General features: G+C 38.9%; 2 long non-coding RNA genes and 1 other non-coding gene across 3 annotated transcripts; 1 reads left to right on the top strand and 2 right to left on the bottom strand.

The window, feature by feature from the left end:
* Window positions 1-7,039: 7,039 nt before the first annotated feature.
* LOC118680370 (uncharacterized) lies at window positions 7,040-8,363 on the top strand. The gene is made up of 2 exons (XR_011396555.1): window positions 7,040-7,155; window positions 7,240-8,363. It is a non-coding gene; the product is annotated as an uncharacterized lncRNA (long non-coding RNA).
* A 414-nt stretch (window positions 8,364-8,777) lies between these two features.
* Window positions 8,778-10,162, bottom strand: LOC106618612 (uncharacterized). Its single transcript, XR_004975895.2, has 3 exons — window positions 9,902-10,162; window positions 9,512-9,707; window positions 8,778-9,414 (listed from the first exon to the last, which is right to left on the bottom strand). It is a non-coding gene; the product is annotated as an uncharacterized protein (transcript).
* A 7,263-nt stretch (window positions 10,163-17,425) lies between these two features.
* Window positions 17,426-18,376, bottom strand: LOC138857529 (uncharacterized). The gene is made up of 2 exons (XR_011396627.1): window positions 17,732-18,376; window positions 17,426-17,667 (listed from the first exon to the last, which is right to left on the bottom strand). It is a non-coding gene; the product is annotated as an uncharacterized lncRNA (long non-coding RNA).
* Between the last annotated feature and the right edge of the window lie 1,215 nt (window positions 18,377-19,591).

The following is a 19,591-nucleotide window of genomic DNA, read 5'->3' as shown; positions in this document are numbered from 1 at the left end:
ATTTTATTTACTTAACGGTTGCTTGGAACGCATGAAACGAATCGATATAGATAGAAACGATCAGGATGCAAAGACGAGTTAAAATCCGAGAGACTATTGGTCGGCCGTCCATCTGTCCGTGCAAGCTTGAGAAAACGTTGAGATATGATGAAGCGTCGTACAAGTGTTCCTTGGAACCCAAGGGAGGTTGGATCTGTAGATGGGAGAAATCGGACCACTGCCACGCCCACAAAACGCCATTAATCAAACCCAAATAAATTGCCATAACTAAGCTCCACAATAAGAAACAATACTATTATTTGGTATACAGCATCATATGAGGGAGAAGCATCTGTGGTCTAAAATTCTGCATATCTCTTAAACCGTTAATGCTATAATAACAAAATTCACGGAAAACGATTTCTTTTAGCACCTCTATCGACAGTGTGAAATCGGGTGACAACCCCGCCCACTCTCCATATAACGGTACTGTTAAAAACTACTAAAAGCGCGATACATTAAGTACTAAATACAGAGACGTTAAATCTCATCTCTGGAAAGGTATGAGATGACTTAATAGGAAGCGATTTCAACCAAATTCTACTATGTTATAGTTCTAATGGGCGAAATCGAACTACAACCACGCCTACTACCCATATAACACAATTTTAAAATCCATCTGATTCTTTCGCTTTTCAGTATGTAAATCAAGCACCAATGAATGTATCGTGATAAACCTTTGCATGAATAGTGCCTTTGAGTTGGGCGACCTTATTACCAAAAATTGTCTAAATCGGACTAAAACGCGAACATTTGATCGAAAATATCGGTCAATCTGTGAGATATGTTATAGAAATTGCAAGAGAATCCTTTTCTGATAATAATATGCCAGTATGTGTCAAAAATGGGTTGTATCGTGTCAATAATTCCTTTAGCCCCCATATAACTAATGGAATGATTTTCGAACTACTGGCTGACTTTATATCGCAAATTACCGCAAATAAGTAAGATGCCTTAGCAAAATTTACTGAAAATATAAAATTGGATATACTATATTTTAATGCCGAAAATATGTAAAATTGGTTCACAAATTACCCAAACTATCATATACTATGCACCTGAAGGTATTTCCCTGGCTTTGATCCTGGCAAGTTGCCAGAGTATGAAGTGTTCGGTTACACCCGAACTTAGCTCTTCCTTACTTGTTTAAATTTAAGTTTTGCCAACGCCATCGTAATTAGGCTTATTTTCTCATTTTATTTTCTCATTACTTGTTATTTTAGATTTTATTTTAAATTTTACTTTTACATATCCCATTTGTACATTTGCAAAGCACATTTGAAATTAATTTTAAAATATTATATACTTGTACATATAAAATCTTTAATACAATACATGACAATCAATGTGATTCAGTTTGAAACATTCACCCTGTATATTAGTACTTAACACTGTGGTCTCTGGAAATTGTTTTCACTCGCGCTTTACTGCTACAATCTCTAAGGGATGTACTTGTACACATACGAGTGCAAATAGCAAAAAAATCAATGAGTATACTTCCTATTGCCATATATCACTTCTCTCTATATATTTTATGTAAGTATACGCACGTCTGTAAATATTTTCTATATGTGTACATATACAATGTTCATACATTTACATATGAGAGCGCTTACGCTCTCTGTGCATATATAACTGCTCGCACGAGATATTCCTAGGTGTGTATCCAAATTTTCTACTTAAGATGGTGCATCTTCTGAGAATTATCTGTTTGTAGATAAGCTCATATGACCGAACATACACCCTCTCATACGCTTACTTCTTCCATGTGGGTGCACATGTTTGTATGCATGTAGTAACCGCGTTTTTATCCTTGTATGTTCATGTAACCTGAAAGTTAGTATCAATTGAACGATCAGATTGACATCCTACGAGTAAATTGTTAGGAGTTGTTGAAGTAAAACAAGTAACTAGAAAATGTTTCAACTGTTTCTAAAATGAAACTTTTAACTTTGGAAAAGACGAGATGAAACACCTTTTGTCCACTTCTATGCCAAATGTAAAAATATCAAAAATTCAATTCCAGCAAAATAAGGAACACTAATTGCGTAATTCAAAATAGAAAGACCCAATAGAAGGAGTGAAGATATTTTAAAAATGAAATTAATACGGGCTTGACAATCTATATGAGGTAGTGACTTAAATGTTGGTATACCGTTCTACTTTTATATACTATATATGCTTCCGGATTAATGTCACGTAATTATTAATCGGATGAGTTTTTTCATATTTAAAATTTGTTTATTCGTTAATAGAACTGTCATTAACTTAGTCGTTAATAGAACTGTATATTATTCAACATTGTTATACTCGTATACTATAAATTTGTTAATTGGATTGAAATTGCAATTTAGATAAATTGCAAAATAGATAGAATTGCCAAGATTATGAGCTGATAACTCGATCAATACTTTTATTTTCGGTCGTTGATTTTAAACTTTTATTTAGAAGGTCTTTAAGTATATATGTCGGAACGAAGCAAGGGCTATTTAAATGAATACTAGAATATATGACAATATTATGTTTTAGCGACTAGAAAAAAAATTTTACTACAAACATTTCAGTTAAACTATTGTATGATTAATTGAATATTTCAACTAGCAGTGATTGCAAAACTAGACTAACCTGACTGTGTAACCAATTTTGATGTTTATTATTTGATAGTTGTTATTTATTGATAGGTACTTTTATATTCTCAAAGTATAAGTGTGGACGTGGTTCCGGTTTCGATTTGGTATTATGTAAATATTTTACAAACTACTAAAGCTGTCAATCTTTCTATGCACATTTCTATCTAGTACAACATCATACAGTGGCAAAATTAAATTAAGCTAAAATATATTCTTGACCACAATATGATCTAGCCCGGGATTTTAACGTCATATACCTAACATATTGAAATTCGTGCCGGTAGTCAAAAGTATGCTCTATATTTTCCACAGCACTAATTTGATGAATATAGTGATTTTTGTTAGCTAGGTTAATTGAAGAAAAATATCATAGATATAAAACAAAATGCAGTATTAAATCTAACTGAGTATACGACATATGGTATATGGATAATATATGGATAACATATTCGATTCACGATTTCCTGTTCGCTGAAATTTGTATTGTTTACATACCCAAAACTTTTAATTTAATAAGAAGTACGTTTTTTCGAACGTAACGTTATAAATAATGCAAATTTACAATCCTTACAACTAAGAGTTAACATATACGAGCATATAACTAATTAGATGGGTGCAAATGTTTATTGTTGTTGTTTTACAATTAAAGAGAAGGAGAGAATTTAGTTTAAAGAAAGATTAATGCAAATTACAATTGGCAAATGAGGAAATTATGAAATGAGAGAAAGAGATATGGGAGGATAACCAAGACAGGTAACAAAATAAAGAAAATAATGAAAAGAGAAGTGTATGTTGTTGGTAGTGGGAGTACTGGGAGTTTTGGCAACATCTAAAAATATTTCTCCGCTGTTAGTCCCTTCAAATGGCGACATGTTCGACAACTGTTCGGTTTCGCACGAACTCAGCTCTTCTTTACATGTTTTTTAAACTTTTCTTCAATCAAAATAACCGGTTTTTTTTTTTTTGGATTCCATGATATCTGCCTATCTGTTGGTCCTTGAAAGCGAAAACTATAAAAATTAGAAATATTAATGAAAATCGACATACAGTGGTCAGATATGCGGATCATTTTATGCGTACAAAACGGTTTTAAATGCACTTAAACTGTTATAAATCAAATATAAATTAAGTTACAAGTAGTTAAAATTTGTTAAAGGCCGTTGTGCTTTGTTAAATAAACATAACTCTAAGAAAGTTGTTATGATATACAAGTTCAATGCTATTTTTAAATATTAATTATGTACATAATATGTATGTATATATTTATTTTTAATTCAAAATCAAAATGTGTGTAGGCTGTAGAAAACCATACTGAAATTGCAGGTAAATGTTGTGGTGTGATATATGAGAGAGGCTGCAGAATAATATTAAAGCAAGTTACATTGTAGGTGCCTGCGAGTGAATAGCTGGGTTTTGAACTCTATGATTGTAAGGGTGAATAGTAAAAGGATTACATTATATGTCCCTTAAAGGACCACTTTTATATTAAATAAACTTTGCCTAGCGCACTATATGCAAAATTATTGAATTCCACATTGGGATAGAAAAAAACAAAGACGCGAAATACTCGCACATACAAGACTCTGCGTAAAAAATAGTAAAAAAAGAAAGACACAGGCCTGTAATTTGAATATTTAAATTACAAATTTTATTTGTGCAGCAATAGAGATTTCAAATTTGCATTAGATTCATTATAAAAATAGCACACAATGGATTTGCTTATTGAAACGTGTGTTTGTATGTCACAGGGGTGTGAAGGGGTCGCATTGAAAATTGTATTGCAATTTCTTCTACATGTAGCCCGTTTCTTTTATGGAACACCTTTCTAAAACACAGTTGCAAATGTAATGTAGCGTTAGAGGGGTGATGTACTTTCCATAATCCTGAACCGAATTCAAAAATTTGCATAACAAGGAAAATAAAGCAATTTTTTTTATTGGTAGCCGAATTTAGCGGCAGATGTAATTTTCTTTCTACATATGTATGTACGTAAGTATATAAGCAGTATGACTGATGAGATATGACAGTACGAGTATATGCCTATATATGCAATTACATAAATAGAAGTGCACATAATAAACAAGTAAGGAATCATTAAGTTCGGGTGTAACCGAACATTTTATGCTTTTGAAACTTGCAAGAATCAAAGCCCGGGAAATTCCTTCAGTTTCTGCCAAATTTTATATTAAAAAATGTTGTGAAAGAATTAAATATTTATTATTCGATGAAATAGTGAATAAATTATAATCAAATGGGGTATCTTCTTGACTTATACTAAAGGTCATAAACTTAGACTTAGTTTTATTGTTATATTTAAGTTCGCGTCATGTAAAATTATATTAAAAACACCTTCAAATCAGATATATGTATGTCATGTGATATTAACTCGACCGAAGAGGGTAAATTTAATATATTGAGTTGATGCGGAAAACGTCAACCAGTGGATCGGAATTCATTATATTAGGAATATGAGGTTTAAACCAAGGTATATTTTTTAATTCAACGCCAAACCACATAATTTCATTAAAATAACACATTTTGACCAACCTGAACGAGTGGAAAGACGGAATTTATTATATGGGGTATATTGGAGGCAGAGAAACGGACTGATTGCATTCATTTCGACATTGTTCAGACATACTTGAGAACATATTTCAAGCAAGTTTTTAAATATACAACTCACACACCGAACTACATATACGGCATAAAATTTGTTAGAATGACGAAAATCATTATAAGTAGTATATGGGAATTGGGGTAGTATTGACCCGATTTTATCTATTTTTGCTAATACCACATACTATTAACATGCCACATACTAAAAAAATGCTCCAAGGGTTTCATTCCGGCACCTCACACATCATCAATCATATGGAGTAAAGTCCGCCGGATGTTCGAAAATCCTGTTATTAGATATATGGGTGCTACTCCTTCAGCGTTGATCAGCTTACCATGGCGAAGGGGTTTATCCCGCACCCCAAATGGAAACGAACTATCCTATTACGAACTAAAGGGGATACCTCATAATTCACAAAATATGGAGATGGATGAATAAACCCTTGGTTTTACGCCCATCTCCGTTTTGAGGGTGATGATACCCGCACGAACACCACCCTAATTAAAATAACAATGACCTGGACTTAGTTTTTAGGTACCCGTGCCGATGGCTGAATGGTCAGTGGGCGATAATTGAGTAGCTGATCGCGAACGGTCGCCTCCCATGCCCGGGCGAGGTCGGAGGTAACTAATGTCTTCTCTCCGCTTACCGGCTCTGCGGACGAGTAAGCAACCCTTTCCGGATTACTCTTGGGACCAACTATGAACACTAACAACAACAATAACATCTGACACCTTGCGAATACCGCAATGACGACAGGGAGAACGACAAATATTAACACTTATCGGCAACCTGCTCGCCTCCACTCAGGAGACGATAAAGAGCATTACCGCGCGTGACAGCAACAAAAACACAGGATACCAACCAAAATACCCTAAACTCAGATATGGAACCATTAACCTCCAAGGCAGCTAAGAGTTCCAACCAGAATTCACTGGCAGCCAAAGGGGAGGTACAAACTAAAATAATAAAGAAATCTCTAAATCAACTGAGGAAGAGCAGGTACCAGAGGGCAGTCTTTGGTCTCGCAAAGATAGCCAAGGATCAGGCGGCTGGCGCATCAGTCGATAAAGAGGAGATAAAGCGCTAGACACAGGTGGTGGACGAGTATGAGAGTTCCCTAAAAAGGAAGCAAATGAAATCTCCCCCGGAGACCACCACCAAAGCAAACACGCAGAAAAGAAATCGCTCCCACAACGACTCGTTGGAAACTCTGGCCAAAAAACTTTAATAGGTGGGAGTCGATACAAGCAGCATAACAACAGCTAGACACTTTTGTGACGTGACCAGGGACCGCCTGTAAGTGTCTATAATAGACGGAAACTCTACCACAGCTAATACCATTCAGGATAGAGGGACGGAGATAGACGTTAAATTGTAGAGGCTAGAGTTCTCGACAATCCAGCGGGTCCCCATTTGGAGTTTGACTCCTCTGAAGCCCTTATAGGATACAGGGTAATCAAAAGCGCGGACCAGGCCTCTTTGGATTTCCTGGCGGGTAGCGACGTCTTTGATCGCCTCAAAATGAAGCTCATATCTGCTAAAGATATCCCAAAGAGACCTCGTGCTTGCATATGATTGCCCCCTTTATTAAGTGCATTAAGCTACAGAATAAGTATATACCGGGAATAGACGACTGGCAGATTATTAGCCAAGCATGGCAGTACGCGCAGCGGTGGATTTATCAGCAGGCTGAGTAGGCTGTAGCCTAGGGTGGCAAATTTTAGTCGAAAATTTTTTATTTCGATACAGAAAAAGAGCAGAAATTAAAAAAGAAGAACAGAAAGAAGTCATCCGACAAACAGTAAAAATTGAAAAAATTCCCGCGATATGGATAACTGACGATAACTTGAGGGAGATGACCACAAGGTACGGCTTTGATCAAAACAAATCTTGTGCTTTCTCTAAAAGTGGGAGAATATATGCTGATCAGCGTCGTTTTTTGCCAATTAGTATCTTCCAAAGAAAAATGAAAAATAATGAAAATATCGAACTTGGTTAGTTAATTCTGGAAGTAACATATCTGTATATTGTGGACCGTGTTTGGCATTTGGTCCATTGGAGTCTAGAACTCTATTTGAGAACGGAGGATTCAAAGACTGAATGCAGATCACCGAGTAGCTTAGCATGAAAACTCTGCGCGTCATAAATCGAGTATTCTTAGTTTGAAAGATAGAAATAAGATTGATGACCGACTTGATAATTTATTGCATATATATTTGGCCTTTTACGTGTATTGTTCTGCTCATTCTTTCAATCTAGTAACAACTACCGCTGCTGAATCGACTACAGAAGTTTGTCGCTTTTTCATATTGTTACAGGAAATCTACGATTTTTTGTAAGCTCGACACAACGCTGGCAAAAATTAATGAATCAAATCGGAAAAGGCAAAAAACGTTAAAAGTGTAAATTTGACACGCTAGGCAGCTAGAGAGGATGCATGCAAAAGTTTGAAAGAATCTTGGCATGAAATTATTGTAATATGAATTAATCAAGGATGATTGTACCGAAAAGCCTGTGACACGACAAAAAGCGGCAGGGATATTTTCGAACTTGTAAAAACTGCAAACGGTAGTAATGGTTGTTGTATGGAATGTTTTTCTGGAGAGAATAAACAAAGTGAATGTTCAAATTCAAACTTCTAATATAGATTTGATCACTGTTGCTGATCTTTACGAATCACTCCGTAAGTTCTTCATAGCTGAACGAGAGAATTTTAATTTTTTTGAAGAAAAGGCAATGGAATTGAGTGTATCAAAACAATATACAAAAGAGATAGGAAAACGACAGCCAAAAAGAAAAACAAGATTTCAAGAAATTCCCGAAGAAGATATTCAAATGGCTGCAAGTGATTACTTCAGAGTTAACACGTTTCTCGTTCTCATAGATAGATTCATATCCGAATTAGCAAAGCAGCAAGATATATAACGGACTTAACGAGAAATTTTCATTTCTTACTAAAATTAATGAGTTGTCACCATCAAGTCTGACAGAAAAAGCCAGTCTTTTGGAAGAAACGTACCCTAATGATTTAGAAACATACTTAGCTCAAGAATGCGTACACTTTCAAGCCTCTGGTCTGTCCTCTGAAAAAACTTGAATAAAACCAAAGTCAGGATCATTGAAAAGTCTGTCTTCGTTTATGCGACAACAAAATTTAGAAAATATTTATCCAAACTTGGATATAGCACTTCGTATTGCTTTATGTACACCAGCAACAAATTGTTTTGGTGAGAGAAGTTTTTCTTGCTTGAAGAGAGTCAAGAACTATCTATGATCGACTTTAAGTCAAGAAAAGCTAAACACATTAGCTCTTTTAAGCATAGAGTCAGAACTAATCAACAAGATTTCATTCGACGATATAATCAATGATTTTGCCAATTAAAAGTCCCGCAGAAAGTTATTGTAATGCTTTTATAATTTAACCTTATTTTTAATACTAACAGATAATTAAAAAAGTAGAATTATTATTCTGTTTTTAGATAGGAATTGTAATAAAAAATATTTGTCAACCTTCTTGGAGTGTACATTTTTTGTGTAAGCTTTGTTCATATAATATAAGTATTGTATAGTTTCAAGACATATCTTAACTTTTCTTAAAAGAATTACATGAGGAGATTTTCTTTGCTTAAATTTGGTATTTCTTCATAATTATTTAATGTGTAAATAATCAAGGATTTTATACCATACCTTAGTTTTTAAGTCATAAAGTGGAAATTTTAGGAAATGAAAATGAAAACTTAAACTAAGCTATCGAATTTGAGAGGTAGTAGGGGCGGCAAAAATTGAAAAGCGGCGGCAAATCTATAAATCCGTCACTGAGTTCGCGCTTGACTATTTGAAAACAATATGGCTGCTCCCATAACAGTTCATGGCACTGGTATAGATACGCACACGTTGGATTCGGTTTGGTCTTTTTCGGATTGTCATAGAAGCAGAAATGTTTCGCTGCCCTCGCTGATAAGCGATTCCATTCCGTTTGGCTGTCTTATCAGACTTCTTGAACAAATGTCCGTGATGTTTGATGCCTTTTATATTCTTCAAACCGATTTGACCGGAACATTTGCACAAAGTTGCATAGATTTGTTCGGCTGCCTTTTCCACCACAAACTGTTGGTTGAATTCAGGCTGTGAACCGTTAACCACACGGCAGAAGGGAGAAAAGCGAAATAATCAAATAAATAAATATAAATAAATTTAAAAATAGTGACGTCAATGAACTTACTGGATACTGAGTGAGTGACCTTCGATGATTTTCTCTTTGCGATAGCGATTGATCACTGCATCCAAGAACTCGACAGTGTCCACCCATCAGATAACGTTCGCCTTTCTTTTCAATGCGAAAGCGTTGGATTTAATTATTAATGTGAAAGAAGAGCGAGTAATCGCCAGGTGAATTATCGCTTGGGCGCACTAGAAAGCTGCCAGGACCGGTTGTTGTTCAATTACATAGAAGACAAATAAATTTGTACAATTGTAGAAAATTTAAAATATTTATCTTTCAGCAGCATGTCGACTGCTTCATTCTTGGTGCAATTCGTATGGAACCAAGGAAATACCGTATTGGGGTCGATTACCGGATCCAAATCCTCGACTAGTTCACGGAAGATCATACCTTGCTCACCAGTGCGATGTGGTATAAGGTAAATGTGCCACAACACGCTTATTATTGTTCATCGGCTCCGGCGGTGGGACTGGTAGCACCAGGCGCTAACGTTTCAGCAAATCACTGCATGAGGTGTAGTAGCCAACGAGACCGCTCAGCGATACAAATTGACGTCCGCCAATATAGAAATCACCACCACAGAGTAATGCTGATGAAGTGAAAGAAGCAACAGAAATTAATATAAATTTGAAAACCAATTTGTTTTGAAGCATAAAATATTTGAATTACTCACCGAAAGTGATTAATGCCAGTTCGTCCTAAATAGTTTAATACATATGAACCAGGCTTGCGATCGCTTTCACGTACTGCAAATTATTAAAAACAAGACACATTCACATTAAAAAATCACTTATGATTAAAAAAAAAAGTATCACAAAAAAATAATTTTTAGTAGCTCTAATATTTTAATATCTTCTAGTAGTCTCAAATAACTGCCCAATTTGCCAATTCCACGTAGTCGTGATTCAGCAGAATAACGATCCAAATGCCCATGATACCATTCACCCTCCGGCGGTGCAATTATGGCTGCGGAAGAGATCCGAATAAGCCAAGTAGACCCATACATGAAAATATATCAAGGCGACAAAGCGGCTGATGAAGACGACCCGGAAGAGGTCGACGACAACAGCCAGTTGCTGAGAGGTGTTATCATCAATTAAGTCAACAATGAAATTAAGATGCGTGCAGATATTAAGATGCGATCAAAAAGTGCTACAGACAGTCTGACACCCTCATAAATGAGAATGTCATTGACATTAGTCTAATACAGGAGCCCTAGGTCATAGATGCCGCAGTCAAAGCGCTGAACAGCACCAACTACAACATTTTCTACAAACGAAATGAAGGTAGACCAAGGGCATACATTCTCATCAATAAAGATAAAGAGAAATACATTTATTCTTTGTTCAAATTAAAGCACAGCATATACCGCAGTGGTAGGGATAGAACAAGAGGAAGGTAGTTTCTTTCTGGTTTCGGCAACAAAGGAGAGGACAATTTAATAGGGTGTGACGTAAACGCAAGACATACTCTATAGGGAAGCTTCTGCACAAACATCTGAGATGAGTCATTCTTACATTAAATTCGAAATAGCAATTTATGCGTATGTAATAGATGCGATAAGCACAAATTCGGACAGATTTTCAAAGTGGGAGGAAGTGCTGGATTTCACACTATCTACAGAGACGGGTAGCCTTGTGGTTAATGACTGGAGAGTCTAAAAAGAAACCATCTATGATATGTCGGATCCCTCCTGGATATTTTTCAGCATTCGCGTGAAATCCGTGATATACATTTTCTGCTACATTAGCTACAAAAGGCTACGAAATAAGCTGGAATAACAATATAATCAGGAGTACTCTAGAATTAGATACAGAGGTAGAGAAGATCGACAAAAATTTAACTGTCTTTTTCAGTCAATCCACACCTTTAACTGTTCTGAGAAAGCAGAAGACCCTCCTTGGTGGAACAGTGATCTAACGCAACTGTGCAAAGCCTTCAATGAAAGTTATAGGACCAAAATTTGGCAGCCTTATAAAGATATTATGAAGCAATACAAAAAAGCAATCAGGAAAGCCAAGGCCGACCCATGGTAGACCTTCTGTACATTAAGAGAAAGCTGTCCAATAAACACACCAATATTGCATATTTAAAGACGGAGGGAGGCACATGGACCTTCTCTGCTGAAGATTCGCTTGAGGTTCTTATGAACACGCATTTCCCGGGAAGTTAGCAATCCATGGAAATAGGTGATCAACCTGAACAAGCCGTAAAAACAGGAGATCAATCTGGTCATATTGTAAGCAAAGAAAAAATCGCATACGCCATTAACAGCACCTTACCATATAAAGCGGGTCCGGATGGGATCATTTTAAAGCCGCAGAAAATTAAAGGAATCAATGGTTCCAAGGCTTGAAAGGATCTATAACGCAAGGATCCGGTTATATTATATCCCAAGAAGCTGGAAAAGTGTCAAGGGGGGGAGTTCTTACCAAAACCGGAACGTGTGTTCCTCGAAAATGCTAAGGTTTTAGGCCTATAAGCCTCTTTGGGTAAAAAGTCAGTTATAGGTACTGGGGTCCATATATTCGGTTCCTAAGGGCTTGAACAGTTTTGATTCGATTTGACAATTTTTGGTCATTATGTGGCATTTTTTAAAACCACTATTTGTGCAAAGTCTTATCCCGTTATATTAATTGCTTGCTTTTAATACCGGAAAGTGAAGTAATCAGATGGAAAACTGTGTTATTTGGGAAGTAGGCGTGGTTATACCGATTTTCGTACTGTAACGTAAGACTGTGCAAAGAATGTTATATACCGTAGCACCCGAGATATGGGTTTTCACCTAAAGGTGGGCGGTGCCACGCCCATTGTCCAATTCTTTTGGTTTTTATATAAACCATCCTGTGTGTAAAATTCAAACTCTCTGACTTGTTTATTAATATAATCGAACCGTTATATGGGGAATGGGCGGGTAGGGATGCTAAAAGGATTTGGTCTGATGGCGTTTTGTGGGCGTGGTAGTGGTCCGATTACTCCCATCTGCAATACCAACCGTCTCACGGTCCCAAGAAACTTGTCTACCAAGTTTCATAAAGATATCTCAATTTTTACTCAAGTTACAGCTTGCACGGACGGACAGACGGACAGACGGACGGACGGACAGACACTCACCCAGATTTCAACTCGTCTCTTCATCCTGATCATTTATATATATGTAACCCTACATCTAACTCGATTAGTTTTAGGTGATACAAACAACCGTTAGGTGAACAAAACTATTATACTCTGTAGCAACAGGTTGCGAGAGTATAAAAAGGTACCAAATATAATTGGAATGCATTCACAATTTCATCGAATAACGAATATTGAATTTATATTCATATTCATAACCTGAATAGGTTATATTAAGTTTACCACGAAGTTTGTAATATCTAGAAATAAACGTTGGAGACCATATATTACTTAGTATATACATAGGTATATAAATGACCAAGGTTACGAGCTGAGTCTATTTGACCATCTGTCTGTTTGTGTACGCGAACTAGTCCATCGGCTTTTGACAAATCGATCTAAAATTTTGCACACGTCCTTTTCTCTTTAATCAGCTGCTTAGTTGCCGGAACCGCCGATATTAAGACACTATACTTATAGAATATAGCTACCATAAAAATAGATTAAAATCAAGTAATTATATGGAACATATAATTATTATTACATATTATTTCACAAGATACTATATTCACAAATTTCGGCATAGAGGCAATGCTATATTCTTCGAACATATTATTCTTGTATGCAAATCTCTTTTATTTGACAATAATAAATATGACTACGATATATACGAGCAAAGATTATTGTCAAAGGCAATATTACAATCTCCGAACAAAGTGTTCCGATCGAACCACTACAGCATATAGGTGCCATTTAAACTGACCGATCAAAATCAAATTAAAGATTTTTTCCTTATTAAGTAACCTTTATAAGATTTGAAGGTAGTTTATATCAAAAAAAAAGGCTAGAAAGAAGCAAAATATTTTCCATTGGATACAAACAGTTGGCCGGTTTCAGATTTAGTTATACTTACACTTGTGAAGAGTGTTATGCCAAGTGTAGTTTGGGGGCAGCCGAAGTTAACCTTTTTATACTTTAGCAACCTGTTGCTACAGAGCACCTCTGTCGACAGTGTGAAGATGGGTGAAACCAGGTGACAACCCCGCCCTCTCCCCATGTAACGGTATTGTTAAAAACTACTAAAAGCGCGATAAATCAAGCACTAAACACGTCAGAAACATTAAATTTTATCTGTGGGATGGTATGAGATGACTTTATAGCAGGCGCGTTCAAAATTAGACGGTGATCGGGGAACCTTTGCGTGAATAATGCGTTTAAAAAATGTCACTTTGTGACTAAAAATTGTCTAAATCGAACTAAAACTGTTCAAGCTCCTAGGTACTGAATATGTGGACCCCAGTGCCTATAGTTGACGAGAGACCGAATATATCGGTCAAAGTGTAAGATATATAATTGAAATTCATATAATAAAATAAATAATTGAAACTCTCTTTGTGTCAAAAATAGGTTGAATCGGATCAATACTTCCTTTAATATAAAATTTTGTCAACACCTGAAGTAATTTCCCGGGCTTTGACCCTTGCAAGTTGCGAGAGTATAAAATAAGAACTTAGAAATTCCTTACTTGTTTTTTTATGTATTTATGGTGTTTGAAAAAAAAAATACTTGAATGTTTTTGAAGTGGTATTTTATATAATAGGTAGGTAGGTAGGTAGGTAAAGTGGCTGTCATTCGACACACTTAGGCCTTTAGGAGGCCCATTGTGATACCACTGGGACTGTGATCCCCTCACTCTACTGGTTCCTCTCTGAACCACCCCGTACTTCTGATGAACTTCATCAGTGTGACAAGTTTTATCTGTGCAACCTCCGAGACGTCGTCAAGAAACCCACGACCCATGGTTGCGATTCTTTTCCTATATAGTGCTGCGCAATCGCATAGAAGATGTCTAATGGTCTCCTCCTCTTCTACTTCCTGACAGCTTCTACAATAGTCGATATATGGCGCGCCAAGTCTACTTGCATGTCTGCCTATTAGACAGTGGCCTGTTAGTACTCCTACGAGAGTTCTTATATCATTCCTCTTGAATTTTAATAGTCGGCATGTGCGGCTCATATTCCATTCTTGCCACGTTTGCCTGCTGGTTGAGCAGGTCAGGGATTGATTCCACTGACACTCGGCTATATTAATGACATGTTTGTCGATTAGGTATCTACACGTAGCCAGAGGCATATTTATGTCCACCTTACCAGGATCTAGTTGTAGGGTGGTGCCTGCTCTGGCTAGTTCATCTGCTACGCAGTTACCAGGGATGTCACTGTGTCCTGGAACCCATTGCAGATTTATAGTGAAATAGGATGACAGATCCGCCAGAAGATCATGGCAATCCTTCACTGTCTTCGACGAAATCCTATGAGACATCAGAGATTTCAAAGCCGCTTGGCTGTCTGTATATATAAATACACTTCTTGTTGTTATTACGCTTTTTGTTAGTACAAGAAGGCTTTCTTTAATTGCAGTGACCTCTGCTTGGAAGACACTACAGTGGTCGGGTAACCGGAAGGCGATTTTGGTATCTAATTTAGCCGAGAAGACACCGCCGCCTACTCGGTTATCCAGTTTGGAACCATCCGTATAGAAGCTAATCCCTTCTTCCTTGTCCACTACATCCCGTTCCCACTCCTCTCTGGAGGGAAAGGTAATATTGAGGACCGGATTTAGGTTTAGCTCCACCGGATTGCGAAAATCCGTAGTTATGGGAAGAACCGGGAACTTCCTAAGTATCCTAGAATGTCCCTTGTTACAGGCGACTAATAGGGAGGCTTCCCGCAGTCTTAGAGCTGACTTCGCTGCCATTTGCTTGCAATATAAGTCTGTTGGCAGCAAGTGTAAAATTATGTTGAGTGCCTGGCTTGGCGTAGTTCTGAGAGCTCCACTGATGCAAATACTAGCTGCTCTTTGTATACTTTCCATGCTTTTCTGTAATTGGCCACCATACTACTATCCCGTAGGTCATGATCGGCCTTACAATTGCTGTGTACAGCCAGTGAGCCACCCGAGGTGTCAGTCCCCACCTGGGCCCCCGCATTCTTTTACATGTGTAAAGCGCTGTAGCAGCTTTCTTTACCCTCGCTTCCAGGTTTTGTTTCCAAGAAAGCTTCCTGTCCAAAATTAGTCCCAAGTAGCTTGCTTTATCCCCTATCGTTAGCCTGGTGCCATTTAAAAATGGCGGCGTGATTTCGGGAGTACTGTGTTTCTTAGTAAACAATACTAGTTCTGTCTTGCTAGCATTTAAATTCAGTCCGCATGATACGGCCCATCGATTAATCTCGTTTAGTATTGTCTGCAGGAGACTAGCGAGGGTGTTCGGGAACTTGCCCCTATCCGAGACTGCCACATCATCAGCATAGGCCACAACATGTATCCCCTTCTTTTCTAGGTCCACAAGCATTTTATTCATTGTCAGGACCCAGAGAAGTGGGGATAACACGCCTCCTTGGGGTGTACCCCTTCGGACAGATCTGTACATCGTTGAAGCTCCCAGCGTTGAAATAATTGACCTGCCCAAGAGCATCTGTTCAATTAATTTCCGGAGAGGCTCAGATATGCCCAGATCTTTAAGCGCGCTCAATATGGCCTTTGGCTGGATGTTGTTAAAGGCACCTTCTATGTCTAGGAAGGCTACGAGGGTGTATTCTTTTATTTCCAGAGATTTTTCAATCTCTGCTACCACTGAGCTTAATGCCGTTTCTGTGGATCTACCCTTCGAGTACGCATGCTGCGAAACTGCCATTTTTCTTGGGTTTAGTATGTCCTTTATATGTATTTCTATTAGTCTTTCCAGCGTTTTTAAAAGAAATGATGAAAGACTAATTGGTCTAAAATCCTTTGGATTAATATGTGAGCTTTTGCCCGCCTTTGGGATATATATCACCTTAACTTCCCTCCATGTCGAGGGAATATAGTTCAATTTCAGCGCCCCTCTAAACATGGTTGTTATCCAGTTTTTTGTGTAGCTCAAGGATTGCTGTAACTGGGCCGGGAATAGACCGTCTGGTCCCGGCGTTTTATAAGGCTTGAAGCTGCCTATTGCCCAATAAACATTGTCATCTGACACTATGTCTAGCGGAGGGGTCTCTGAGCTTACTTCACTCCCCATTATATGCCCCCCTGTGAGGTTCTCGGAACTGTCTGGGAAGTGAGTGTCCATTAGTAGGCCCAGAGTCTCTTTACTGGATTCCGTCCAGCTGTGATCTGGCTTCTGAAGGTATCCGATGCTGTGTTTCGACTGTGTCATTATCTTTCTCAGTCGGGACACTTCTGCTGTATCTTCGATATCGCTACAAAAAGATTTCCACGAATTCCTTTTTGCTTTTCTTACCTCCTTTTTGTATGCCCGAAGGTGGTTGTGATAGTTATCCCACTCTATATCTTCTTGGGATAGTTTGGCAGAATTGAATTGCCTTCTGCAATTCCTCTGCATGTTCTTAAGTATTGGGGTCCACCAAGGAGGTCTAATTCTTCCCCTACTGTGTGTTAATGGACAAGCTACCTCTAGTGCTTGACGACAAGACTCTGTGAATCGTTTAACAAGGATGTCTAGGTCCTCTTTCTTTTCCGGTTGGAATGGTGGAATCATAGGAATACGCTTTTTTAGCTCCTGCATGTGCATCTGCCAGTTCGTTTTCCTATGATTCCTGAATTTCTCTTCCCTAACTACATTTTCTTCAATTATACACTCAATGTAGCGGTGGTCTGAGAAGGAGTGTTCTTCCAATACCCTCCAATGTGTTATTTTATCCACCAGTTCTTCCGATACCAGTGTTATATCTAATACTTCCTGTCGGTTTCTGGTTATAAATGTTGGCGTACTACCTTTGTTACATAACAGAAGCTTACTTCCTATTAGATAATTAAAGAGCAACTCACCCCTTTCATTAATGTCCGTGCTTCCCCATAGATTATGGTGCGCATTGGAGTCGCATCCAAGTATGATCGAACACTTGGATGCTTCGGCGTCTCGTACCAGCTCCTTGAACAGCTGCGATGGTACTGCTACCTCGTCGTACGGCATGTAGCATGATGCGAGCCGGTATTTCCTCTTGCTCGTCTCCCAGCTTACTACCGTAGTGTCGTTACTACTGTAATTGTGTAATAAAAAGACATTAAGCTTTTTGTTAGCCAATATACATGTCCTTGGCTTACCTACACAACCATTCGCGTATAGATTGTAACCTGGTGTCCTCAGACCGCAGATACGCCCTCCGTTAACCCATGGCTCCTGAATGAGGACAAAGTCAGGCCGTTCTTCTGCCATGCGGTTAACTAGGGCTAGAGACGCTAGTTTGCTGTGGTGTAAATTAATTTGGAGAAGACGCATTAGTTATGGTCTTCTCTGCATCATCATGAGAGTCGCTTAAAAGCTCACTCTCAGTGTAGAGTTTAGAGAGTCTGTCCGCAAGTTCAGACCCCGAAGTACACTCACCTTGATCCGTGATCTCTGCGTCGCTCGAGGACTCCACTGGATCTTCCTCGACTTCGCACTCCGATTCCGATGCCAAGTTTTCTCCTGCATCGGCGTCTGATTTGTAGGTCATGACCTTTACTTTTGTGAATCCGTAGTTGATCTCTCCGCCACTTTTCGCTAGCGGTTCTACGGATTCTTTTGTTAGAAGCAGCAGAATCTGCATTGTGGCTCGCTTCGTCTCCACTCCAGATTCTGCTGCGGGGTCGTCAAAGGCCTTGACGAATCTCCATCCCTCCGTTGGCAGATTTGGGTTGCAGGCTCTTATGAGCTGCATTATTTGGTCCGGCTGCGATGGTGTAGCCGGGATCCATACCCTTGCTCTCGGTCGGGATAGGATATCTTTCCTGTCTACCGCCACCAATTTGGCTCCGGGGTAGACCTCTCCCACTTTAGCTATTGCTGCTTTATATAGCTGGACCGATCTCTCGTCGTCACACGCTATCATCTTTATTTGCCCTTGATACCATTTCCATTGGGCTCTGGGGATTTTTCCTTCGGGATCACCCTCATCCAGCACACCAATGACAATGCGGTTTCGGGCCACATCAGCAAAAGATCTTACGGGCGTCACGCCCTTAGTTTTCGGTCTCTTTGCTGACGGCTTAGCCTCTTCAGCGGACCTTTGTCTTTTTGTTGCCACTACCGGCGCTTCTAGTTTGAAGTTAGGTAGGACAGCTCTCGCGCAATCAATGGATTCTTGGAGCTCCTTTGTGAGCTCCTCATTGCTTGGCGGTTGCAGCTCCACCTTCTTCAACAGGTAAGCAGCGCGTCGCCTCTCTGCATACTTTGCTTTTGCCGGGTCATCAATCCTGAAGGAAGGCCACTCTCTGGCTGACCCACTACTGGCAGCTTCGCTTTTAGCATCTCCCACCTTCTCCTGCTTGGCTGCCAAGCTTTGGCTACAGGGGTTGGTATGGGCTGCCTCCAGCGTTGCTGTTTTTGTGGCGCCAGCCTTGGCTACTGCCCCCTTAGTATTCGCCTTTGCTCCAGGACCAAGCTTCGCTCCTGTCCTCGCTCTGGCTGTTGTCGAGCTCGTGCCAAACGCTGCTCTTCTCTGGGAGCAACCCGCTCCCTCCGGTCTTTTTGAAGGAGGTCCGGACTCCTTTTTGTTTTTATTTATCATGTTAATGTTTTGGCTCATATTTTGGACCCACGAGTGTAGGGGAAAGTATGTCCGCTTGCGCATAGCCCCCGCTACGCAAGTAAGGCTATCTTATTACGGAGGGCGCCAGGTATCCGTAAGCTCCGTGCGAGACTGGGCTATTTAAGGGCCCCCAGCCAGGTTGATCTTCGGCACGGGTCGCATGACACCTTGATCCAGCCCCTTACCTCCTACCATGGTAAGACCTCCTATCTGGATGCTGCACTATCGAAGAGTACCGAACACCCAGATAGGAAGCCTGACCTTAGCTAGACACCTCACTACTAACGACGTGAACCTGTGGTATCTATTTCCAGTCGGCACCCTCGTGGAGGGTTCAGCGGAGGATTTTTGCCAACCATTTTATATAATAAATAAATAAAAATTATATATATTT

The sequence above is a fragment of the Bactrocera oleae genome, chromosome 5 (genome assembly GCF_042242935.1).
Source record: "Bactrocera oleae isolate idBacOlea1 chromosome 5, idBacOlea1, whole genome shotgun sequence".
In the NCBI taxonomy this organism is placed as follows: domain Eukaryota; kingdom Metazoa; phylum Arthropoda; class Insecta; order Diptera; family Tephritidae; genus Bactrocera; species Bactrocera oleae.
Note: the sequence above shows the minus strand (reverse complement) of the source record. Positions and strands in the feature narration are given on the sequence as shown.